Source organism: Calonectris borealis, chromosome 16 (assembly GCF_964195595.1).
Source record: "Calonectris borealis chromosome 16, bCalBor7.hap1.2, whole genome shotgun sequence".
NCBI classification, from domain to species: Eukaryota; Metazoa; Chordata; class Aves; order Procellariiformes; family Procellariidae; genus Calonectris; species Calonectris borealis.
Genome location: NC_134327.1, coordinates 13783290 through 13793837, shown reverse-complemented (window position 1 = coordinate 13793837; position 10548 = coordinate 13783290). Strand labels below are relative to the sequence as shown.

Genomic DNA, 10548 nt, shown 5'->3' with positions numbered 1-10548 from the left:
CTTTGCTTGAAGAAAGGGGTCTGGTGTGAGCTCCCCCAGGTGAACGTGTTTTCGGGGCTTCTTTAACCAAACCGTGGGCTGTGCCTCCCAAACCTGTTAATGAGGAAGCGAAGCAGGAAAGCTTATCTGATCCTCAGCGGTGGGAATGGCTGGGGAGGGGAATTTGGTTGGGGGGCAAATGGAAACTTCCCGCTGCCCTAGATCTTAATGCGTCCCGTTCTGGGAGTAAATCACACCTCTGCCACTCAGGGAAGCTGCTATAATTGAATCTGCTCTGGTGGGGGAGGATAAAGCCAAGGGGAGTTTACTACCATTATTATTTTTTTTTAATTTACTAGGAAAAAGAAAGGAGAGAGGAAGAAACAAGTTGTTGCCCCTCTCGTGCTGGAGGCCCCAACATTTCTTGGCAGAAGGTGTGCAAACAGACCCGCGGCTGCTTCTCCGTTTGGATTTGTTTCTGGTAAATCTGCCCTTCAGGCTGGAATAACCCTTCTGAGCAGGTCCTGCGCTACCAGAGGTGCTGGGAACATTGAGTTTAATGCCGTTGTAAAACCCTGCTGTGGTTTCCATTCCCTCGAGGGGGGCAGTGACCGTGCAGGACGGCTGTGCTCAGCACGGCTTTCGCACCAGCGCTTCCCAGCCAGCAAAGCCTGGGGTGCATCAGATCCTGCCATAGTGTGGATGGAGCTGGGTGGCTTCCTGAGGGCCCTTTAGGGATTGGAACTTTCTTCTCAGAAGCCCATGGGCTTCGTGCAGCTGAGGGACATGAGCCGGGTTGAGCTCCACAAACCATGTTTGTGATGGTAGTTGATAGCCCCAAGTGTGATGAAGAGGTATTTTGTGTCTCCAGCCTCCCAGCTCTTCCATGGTTTGCAGATGTTGGGTGCAGCACGTCACTAAGCTCATCTGGGTGGGAAGTGAGGACCATTGAGCGTGGTGGGAGAGGGCAAGGCTTTCACCAGCCTCCTGCAGAAGCTCTGATGTTTGCACCAGCTTTTATTCTTTTAAAACTCAGGGTAACGTTTCTCTGTACCTAAGACCTGCTTTTCAGTGGTACCTTCAAACTCCAAATCTCTCATTACCACTTTCTTTCTTTTCCTGTTGACTTTTGCAGGCTCATTTGCCATGGGGAGGGTGACTGACTCCGTCAGGATCAGGCTGTGTGATTTTGAGGAATGTTCCTATTTCCAGCGTAATCCTACCCCTGCCCTACAAGCTCCGCGGGAGCACGGCTCAGCTGGTCAACAAATGTGTGAGCAGCCTATTGCAATCAGGCTTTAACTAGGCGCCCAGTCGTTTTAATCAGAATGTGTCTCTCTTCATTTATAGCAGGGTTAAGGCTCCAGTTTGACTGTCGTCTCCTGTTATTGCTGGTGGCCATGTCAGGGGAAAGGATCCTGCTCTGTTTTGAGCAGTTGGGTGTTTCACGCCTGCTTTTCTTATGCAGGGGTGTGCAAGCGTCTCCTTGCTCTGATGGTTGGGAGCAGACTTCAAATTCCCACCCTCTTTAAGTTACGCTGGTTTGTACCCTTCTTCTTGGATCAGTGCTGGCCTTCAGCTGGATGAGGTCTTCTGTGCTTCTCGAGATTTTACTCCCCTTGAAATATTTACCTTTCAGGTGAAGTTCCCCCAGTGTCTGGTCTAATGGCGCTTGTGTTCCTCTGCCTTTACTGCAAACGCTTCTCAAATTTAAAATTGCATTTGCTTTTTCACCCATCAGTGGCTCTCAATCAGCTCCTGATGTCCCAACGCACCTGGGTCCATCCCTGCATCAGGGCTGCCTTCTTATACCCAAAATTTGTCCTGGCTGAATGTGTCACCTTCCCCATCGTGCTGCTGGTGGCCACCTCCCTTCCATCGTGCTGCTCCTCAGGGCCACCCAGTTCCCAGGGGAAACCGGCTCCTCCCAGAGCTGCTGCCACAGACTTTTCTTTTTGTGCCAGGACTAGCTGTGACCCCAGGACCGATCTTCCTTTCTCGAGAAAGCCAGGTGATGCTGACGAAATCCAATATGATCTTACTCTCTTTAGGTGTAGGTGACAAAATGTTGGTCCCACGTATATTTTTGCTTTACACAGTGTCTCTCTAAATGGGCTTTAGAGCCTCAATTTACTACTGACGTTGGCCTAGCAGTCTTTCATTTCTCCCTTGAGTTGCTTTCACCTTTCCTAATGGTGGGGACAGCGTTTGCCCTCTTCCTGAACCGTGACACCACTCGCATCTTGCTAACGCCGTCAGTCAAAGTCCTGCAGTTCCTCGAGCCGCCTCCTTCGACGTTCTGGGCTGGGGGCGGAGGTGGTCAGATCTTCTGCACATGTCCCTTACCGAGGAGGGTCCGTGTGGACCTTCTGGGTCTGTACCGCCTTCCAGATGCACACAGTAAGAGCCAGCTGCTCCTGCTGGCCAACGTGCAGCTCACCCCAGTGAGTGACGTGGAGATGGTGGTGACTGGGTGACTCGATGGAGCTGTGTTAGCAGGTGGGCTCACTGCACGGACCCTGCGCTGGATTAACCCCAGGAATCCAGCTCCTTTTACAGTCTTGGATTAAAAAAGAAATCATTAAAAAACTTGAAGAAAGCTTTAAGTGTACGTGACTCAAAGGGCTTACAAGTTACAGCAGACCGGAGCGAAGGTGGTGCGGGCAGCCCCCCTCGCCTCTCGGCAGTAGGACGCAATCTCTCCTTACGTTGCCAGGAGCTGCTTCTTTTTTAAGACGACCACGATGCTCAGGATCTCCCCGCTGCGCTGGTCCTCTGGGAATGCCACGTGACTCCCAGTCCGCTTTCTCCTTCCCTGCCTGAGCCCTGCTGACGCCAGCATCGCCCAGTGCCTGGACCAGCTCAAGAATGAAGAACGGCCGGGCGGTGGCCAGCCCTCCGTGCTGGTGCCGGTCGGGGCAGCGGGGAGGGCTGGGCCGGAGGGATGTGCTGCGGAGCGTGGGGTATCGCTTGGTCTCCTGGATGCCGCACCGGGCAGGTTTGGGCATTTGCTCTGTGGTGATGCCGATGGTGATGTTTCTTCGGTAGAGGCAGAGCACAAACCACCTTGGGATCACAGACCACGCCAAGTCAGTGCCCTCCGCTCTCGGGGCGAGATGCCGTCTTTGATAGAACACCCAGCAAAACCTTGATTTACACCAAAATGAGCCGGTGGCTTTAACCCGGGGCTTCTGCGTTGGCGTGTTGAAGGGTGCGTGTACACACACGCAGACACTTTCCTGCCTCTGGGCAAGGATGAGAGAGCAAACGTGTGACAGATGTTAGTCACTGCTGGCGGTGGGGACGCTGCGGTGGTGAGCACGCCAGGAGGACCTGAGCAGAATAGCACCCGGGTAATGAGCGCGGGAGGGAGGAGGGGAGCAGAGACAAGCGGGGAGCGTTTTGGAGCGGATGAATTTTTGTTGCTTTCTGGTGAAACCTGTGGATTCTCTGGGATAGGGGAGGCTGGGAAGCGGCTCCGGGCAGCAGAAGCTGCGGAGCCTGATGGTTTTGCCGCGGTGGGATGGGACGATGGGGCAGGGCGCAGACCTGTGCTCGATTTGTCTTCTGCGCTGTTAATTAACGTAGCAAAGGTGAAGCCTTTCTTGGAGAGACAGGAGCTGGTAGTGTGAGCACAGATCAGTGTGGCAGTGACTTCCAGGCTGCCTTGTGAACTGAAACCCTTCAGCTTCCACATGTCCCCAAAGTACCCAAGGATCATACTTGGGGTGTCCTTGGATGTGTTCCTCGATGGCCTTCTCTCCCATGCCCAGAGGGGATGGCAGCGCTGCCCTTCGGTTCTGGCTCCTGTATCCACCAGAGAACAGGAGGTTCCCATAGGATTGAGGTGTCCAAGGTTTCTTAAACTCTTGCAACAAAGAAGGAAACATCACAGTTGCCTGGTCCTCGTGCTTGTTGAGCAAATGGTGAAAGGATGAAGAGGTTTCCTCCAGGCTGAGGGACTGGGCTTGGGTCCCGGCCATCGTCTGCCTGAGTGGCAAGAAGGGTGCGTAGGTATGGGGACAGACACGACACCGGGGCTGGGGGACAGCACGGGCATGCAGAGGGCTTGGGGACGTGCCGAGGGTTTGCTCAGCTCTGTTCGTGACCTGGAGCCGCCGTCCATCCCCAGCATCCACCCATCTCGCTCCACAGCTCAGCTCTGGGACCAGCGGTTCCCTTTCGGGGGCCATGGAGGCGGCGATCACCCCAAGCGTGGGAGCGAGCGTCGGGGCGGTGCAGAGCTCGGCAGGCACAGGGTGCCCGCTGCCCGTCCGATAAGGCTGCGAGAGCTGCTGGCAGTTAATATTAACTGGGCATCCTCTTCCTCTCCCCGGGGAGGTGTGGGAGGGCGGGGGGGACCCACATGGCCAGCATGAGGGCCGAGCCGGGCTGGGGCGGCGATGTGGCCTCTCCCGATAAGCCGCTCCAGTTTCTGCTCCTGCAGATTTACAGCCGGGGAGCGGGGAGGTGGGTGCCGCGCTTTTCGGTGCGGTGATTTATAGCGGCTGAGGGCGGCAGCTGCTTTCCTCTCCGGCAAGGTCTCGGTGATTGCACCGGGTTCTACGGCTGCCGTGACTAAGCCGTGGGCGAGTTAAAGGCTCAGCCAAGGTCACCGCGTGACGGGACACAGGTGGGAGCAGGTCCCTTTCAGCCGTGGCTTGGAGAACGTTCCCATCTCAGCGTGGGGAGGGCTGGGGCCGTCAGCCTCCCCGGGGAGGGGGCTGCCTTGGCTCTGCCGCTGTGAAGGGCTGGTTTCACGGCGGCGGGGATGATTTCAGCCCCCTGACCCCGTGTGCTGGAGCCTGCTGAAGACACAAGTGAGATGAGTTTGAGGTTCTCAGCTCTCAGACCCATGTGGGACATGAGACCCCCGCTATGAGCATCACCGACCCCACTAAGCAATGCCTGCGCTGCCCAGTTGCTTTTCCATGTGTCCCTTTGACGCAGACCGAGCAATGCCGGGAGGGATGAGCTGCGACAGGCGAGGAGGAGGAGGAGGATGAGGAAGCAAAGGTCAGATGCCATCGCTGCGCTCCCTTCCACGCGCCAGCTCCTGCCCGGGTGAGCTTCCCAGCTCTTCTGTTTTGTTTTAGAGGCAGCGCGGGGGCCCCAGAGCCCTGCAAACCCTTCGCGCTCGGGGTTTTATTGGCATGTGGAAATAGTTTTGTCTGGTTTCAGATCTGGCTGATCACTAACCTTCCCGCCGCTCTCCCCCCGAAAAGGGCTGACAACCGCGGGCGACTCAACCGCGCTCGTCTTCCTCCCTCTTTCTTTTTTCTCCCCACATTGTTCTCTGAAATCCCAGCTGCTGCTTTTCTCCCCCCTCCCTTTCCTATCCTTGCACATCAGCTGGGATGGAAGTATCTGGTTTTTGTATAAAAGCTCTTTTTTTGTTTGTTTGTACTTCTCCCCCTCATCCTGGGGGTCTCGGGGTGCTTTGCTGTGTATCATCCTCCTCCTCGGGGCCGTGCAGGGACAGGAGCAGGAAGGCAGCTCTGGGCACCCTCGCTGTCACCCCCGGGCTGGCGGTGGCGGAAGGGGAGCCTTGGCAGGGGCGAGGGCACCAACATCTCCAGAGCCCTCGTTTTTCCTCTCCAATGGAGAAGCCTGGCAGATCCTGGGGGCCAGAGCCACCACATTCCTCCCTTATTTATCGCTGGCGAAGCGCTGACGCCGGGTATTCCTGGCGAGCCGGCTCCCACGGGATGGGACGGGTTGGGATGGGAATGGATGGGATGGGGCAGGTCTCCTCGTGGCCGTGGGCTGCTCTCCGATACACCGCAGGCTCCTTCCAGATGTATTCATGTGGTTGCTTTGGGTCTTGTCCCCCGACCCTCTCCCCAGGCAGATGTCCCCACTACCACAGCTTGTGACACTGCTTTGTCCTCGCTCCTGGGCAGCCTTCCCGGCAGCCAGCGACCTTCACAGAGCCAGGGTTGGAGCAAACCAACCAACCCTCCAGGCAGGGTTTGGGTGAAGATGTTCTGACCCTGGGCTCGAGCTCTCCAGGCTGATGTTGCAGCCCTGGTGGGTGCCAGGAGCCTCTGCGGGTGCAATGGGACCCTTGTAGAGAAGGAGAGGAGGAATGGTAGTTTTGGTGGAGAAGAGGTGGATCGTGTTTGGGTAGTGGAGGAAGGAAGAGTTGGTAAGTGGGAAGGACCCTAAGCAAGTGTGATCTGTGCAGGACGGAGCTAGGAGTCGTCTTTGGAAATGGTTTTCCATCATCGTGCTGTTTGGAAAGCCTCCTCCTGCCATCTGCCTGGAAGGTCCCGCTGGGTGCATGGGTTGACCATGTGCTTTGGGCTTTCCCACTTTGTCAGCAGTAGACACATAGGACACTGAGCTCCGGACACCCACTCGAGTTGGTAGAGCATGATCTCAGGAGCCGGTGGCCATGGTACGGGATGACGCACCAGGAAAGATGGAGGCCCCTGCTCATCCCACAGTGGGCTCCGGTAAGGAAGACCAGTGAGATAAATCCATGCTGATGCCTTCTTTGTCCTTCAAAGAGTACCCTGGGGAAAGGGGATACAGCCAAGGCAGTGGACAGTGAGACCCAGCAAGCCCCGGAGAGGCATGACCCAATGACCTACTTGACCCCTGAAGAGATGCTTGGTGAGAGCTGGTCAGGGGGTCCCCAATGTCCCCACCCACCCTTCCTGGCCGCTGGCTCCCTTTCCCAGTGCTCAATGGCTTTTTCTATCTCCAGTCTTGCCCCCCCAGTCCCTGCCCCATGAAGGCACCGGGGCAGCCTCAGCAGGGAGGAGGAAACTCCTGGACTTCCCAACCTGAGCCCCAGGGTCATTCCTGTGCCCAGACCTCCTGCCAGTTTGCAGCGTGTAATAAATTGCTCCCTCATCAAATTTGGGTGAAATCACATGGATTAACTCACCAAGACTGGCTGTGCCAGCTGAGACGGAGATGGCTGCAGGCTGAGGACCACTTGTCTGAATGTCCTGGGAGCTGGCAGGAGCCAGATGAGGGTGAGGAGCAAGAAGTGGAGGAAGGCAGCGTGTGACGCCTGCAAGCGAGTCCCTTCTAGGCAGAGAGAAAACCCTCCTGTGGGCTTTGTCCTCCTTCGGGTGGGCTCCGGCAGCCCAGCTTGCATTGGTCTGGTACCTCCTTCTTCCCCATACGCCTCTCCACGGGACCATGCCTCCGAGTTAGCATCTCCCTAGGTGATCACTTTTTTCTTTCTTTTTTTTTTTTTTCTAAATAATTTTAAATGCATGACTGGCAATTCAAGAAAAAATAGAAGAAATGCTTATTGTTAGCGCTGAGGATCTCAACCAAGCCGGAGATGTGTTCCTTTTGTGTAATGAAACATCCGTCAGGGAATAGTCATGCAAATTTCTTTCGCTTTTCTTCTTTTTACCTATTTCATTGCTCCGGAACCTATAGCAGTTGGCTCACGGAGAGAGGTTTGTTAATTCAGGAGCCTTGCAAAGCCTTGGTCGGTGGAGGATGGGAGTTTGCTAAAGCTCCTGGCTTGGGGAGATGCTCTGTGCCATGAGTGGGGACCGTGGCAGCGTGGGCTGGGACACCAGCCCTCCGAGGGAGCTGGGAGAGGTGTTTGCTCTGGTCCCTGGGCACCGTCTGGTGCCTGGAGCGGCCCTGGGAAGGCAGGAAAGCGGTCGCCAGCTCTGCCAACGCTGCTCTCCACCACGGGAAGGGACAAGGACCCTTGGCCACGCTGCTGGGACAGTCACCACCCGCCCCGGGGTGCTGGGTCGCTAGCCCCAAGGAGCCAGTAAATGTGAGTTAAACGCTTAAAATCAAGAGATGGGCTTAAAAAAATCCAACTATGAGTTTGTATTTGGTTTTATGATTATTATTAGACTCTTCAGTATGTCTGCATGTTTTCAGGAGCCACCGGCCAAGCTTTTCTCTGCAGTTGGGAGGTTTAGGGTCCTGTAGCTTGCAGCTTGCAATCCCGCTCCTCTTCCTTTTCTGCTGGAAGCATTGCTTCATCGCTCAAAAAAATTTCTTTTTTGCTTGAACTGAGTATATTGGAGGTTTTCCCCCCCAAGCCCCTCTGTGTGTGTCTCTGCTCTGGTCTGTGTGCAGGAGGCAGGGACCGAGCCCTCGGGCTGACGGCTCAAGGTGGGTGTCCCCACCACGTGGGCTTATGTGGCTGTAGAAGAGCCACCGAGCAGTCCTGCTGCTGAACGAACCAAGGAGACGCCTCATTAAAACAATTTCGGAGATATTCATCCAAACAGAAATGTGAATTTATTTTGCTCACGCTGTCTTTCCTTCGGCATCCTCTTCTACGAATCTCCCAGCAGATGAATTTACTGGTAGGAGAGAGAAAATCCAGGGATGTCCAGGGGCTCTTGGCTGGAAATGGAGCTGGGTGGTGGAAGCCCAACAATCCGGTGCCTCCTCTGCATCCGTCCGCTCGCTTCTGCATCGCCTCCGGCCACGGGGCCCGTTGCAGCTCTTTGTATTTCTTGCGCTACAGATGCTTAAATAATCATAACAACACCGTGTCTTCCTGAGCCGCGGACTCATCCTGACGATGATTTTTCCTGTCATTTCAGGTATCTCCTCCTTTCCCCGGGCTTTTCCTCAGCCCAACAACGACTTGTCTGAATAATTCAACTAAAAATTCAGCATCGCAAATAAATACGGGATAATTGCTAACAGCTCGCAGACAATCCGCTGCCAGAGGAAGGCTAAACTCCTGGTGAATTATTTATCTGCTATGAATTATTTGCTCGGCCCTGTTACGGAAGAAAAGCTCCTTCCCAACCTTTGCCTGCCAAATGGCCTGGCTGGGGGCGACTCTCCTGGTGCTGACTCAGCCCTTTCCCTGCGGCTCCCGCTGCCTGCGCTGCCTGCGCTGCCTGCACCGCTCGGCAGGGAAGCGGCTCTGGGGAGCTGACTCCTGCCCTGCACGGTTCCTCGGCTCCTCCGTGGACCCACGGGTGTAGGGTAGAGGAGTCCGTCTGCCAAGCTCTGGGGTTGTCAGGACCTGATCCCTCTTTTTTTGGCTGTGCTGGAGCTGCCCTGCTTCCCCGTGGTGTGGCCAAGCCCTGGCGCGAGTCCCGTCAGGAGGTGAAGGCGTCTTCCTGATGGGGTCTTGCACCCTGGGCAGGCAGGAGTCCCTCCGAAGCAGCCTGCCTGCAGGATCAGTGTCCCCATTACAGCCCCTGCCTGCAGGCTCTGCCTGCACCTTAGGGAAAAGGTCTGGAAAGCATCAAGTTCTTGGGAAAAAGGCAGCTCGGCTCCGGAGCGCTGCAGCCGATGGCTGAGCCGGACCCCCTGCTCCGGTGGTAGCACCAAGGAGGGTCTTTGTCTCTGTGTCTGCTGTCACATACGGTGCCACTGAGTGTTTTCAGCGCGTGGAGAAGCTCTGAGCAAGCACCTCTCTTTTGGGGCGCGATGTGGGGGAACCCCAAGGCAGCTCCAGCCATGCTGCTGGGTGCCTGGGTGGCTCCTAAAGCTTTGGGTCGCACTTGAATCCTTCGGGGTGAGTACGAGGGTCTTGGTCCCAAACCATCCTGTGGCTGCAGAAATACATCTCTCCACAGCAATCACACGCTGCCTTACGATGTGAGCCTGAGCTGAGCTGGGGGAGGGGGAAGGGGCTCCCCGGGTGCTCTTCCCACCTAGGAGCCCTGGAAAGAGCAGCCGGTGCAGGGATGGAGTCAGGGATGGAGTCAGAACAGGGATGCAGGCCGGGGGGTTCCTGCGGGATGCTTGCTTGCTTAAATGCGGTAACACTGCGAAACAGTCCGTGATGATGTCTCCCAGCCCGCTCTGGGCTGAACCAGGTGCCTGGGAGCTCTCCCCTGGCCAAGGGTGATGGCCTCTGCGGAGCAGGACTCACGGGCATCCCGCTGCTCGATCCTCCCCCCGGGAACACAGATAGAAATTGCCCTCAGAGGTGAGGAGCCGCCCGCCTGGGCTCATCAATCTCCATTTGCATCCAAAAGAAGAAAAAAAACCAAAAAATATTTAGGAGAAAGATCAATATTCAAAGAGCCTTTTTTTTTTTTTTAACATGTTCCTCTTGGGGTGGGAAACACGAGGCAGGTACTGGGAATAAGTCCTCCCGGCTACCTTGATGTAAATCAGGAAGAAGATGATGGATTTATGGGAGTTGCACCTGATTTACGCTCCTGTGTCTGGTCCCTGCAGGTCGGCGCGTGCCCCTGGGGAGCCGAAATGCCGGATGGGGACCGGAGCCGCCGCCGCACCTCCCGCCGGAGCCGAGGTGGGGCTGGGGCCGGTGTGGTGGGGCTGGGTGAGTTTTCTTTGCTTTTTAAGCCCAGTTCAGGGAATTTAGGTATTTTTGCTTTGCCTCTTTCTGCTGGTGTTCGGCAAAGCTCATCCGCTCGGGCAGCAGTCCCAAAGCGTAGCGATGCCCTGCTGGGCGCTGACTTTCTGACTTGGTGGAGAAAAAGGCTTTCGAGTTGCTCCCAGTGATGCTCTCCCCCTCCATCCTCCCTTCCCTCCCACCCCGAGAGCCGGTGAGGACTGGCTGCCGGCGGGGTTGGTGTCTCCATGGAAGAGGGGGAGTCTCTTCCTTGGGAAAGCCCTTCTCTGAGGGCTTTGAAA

The 10548-nt window shown here is 56.0% G+C and overlaps 1 long non-coding RNA gene across 1 annotated transcript; it reads left to right on the top strand.

The window, feature by feature from the left end:
- The first annotated feature begins 4967 nt into the window (after positions 1–4967).
- On the top strand, positions 4968–10194 carry LOC142089196 (uncharacterized). Its single transcript, XR_012676125.1, has 3 exons — positions 4968–5043; positions 8526–8671; positions 10129–10194. It is a non-coding gene; the product is annotated as an uncharacterized LOC142089196 (long non-coding RNA).
- The last annotated feature ends 354 nt before the right edge of the window (positions 10195–10548 follow it).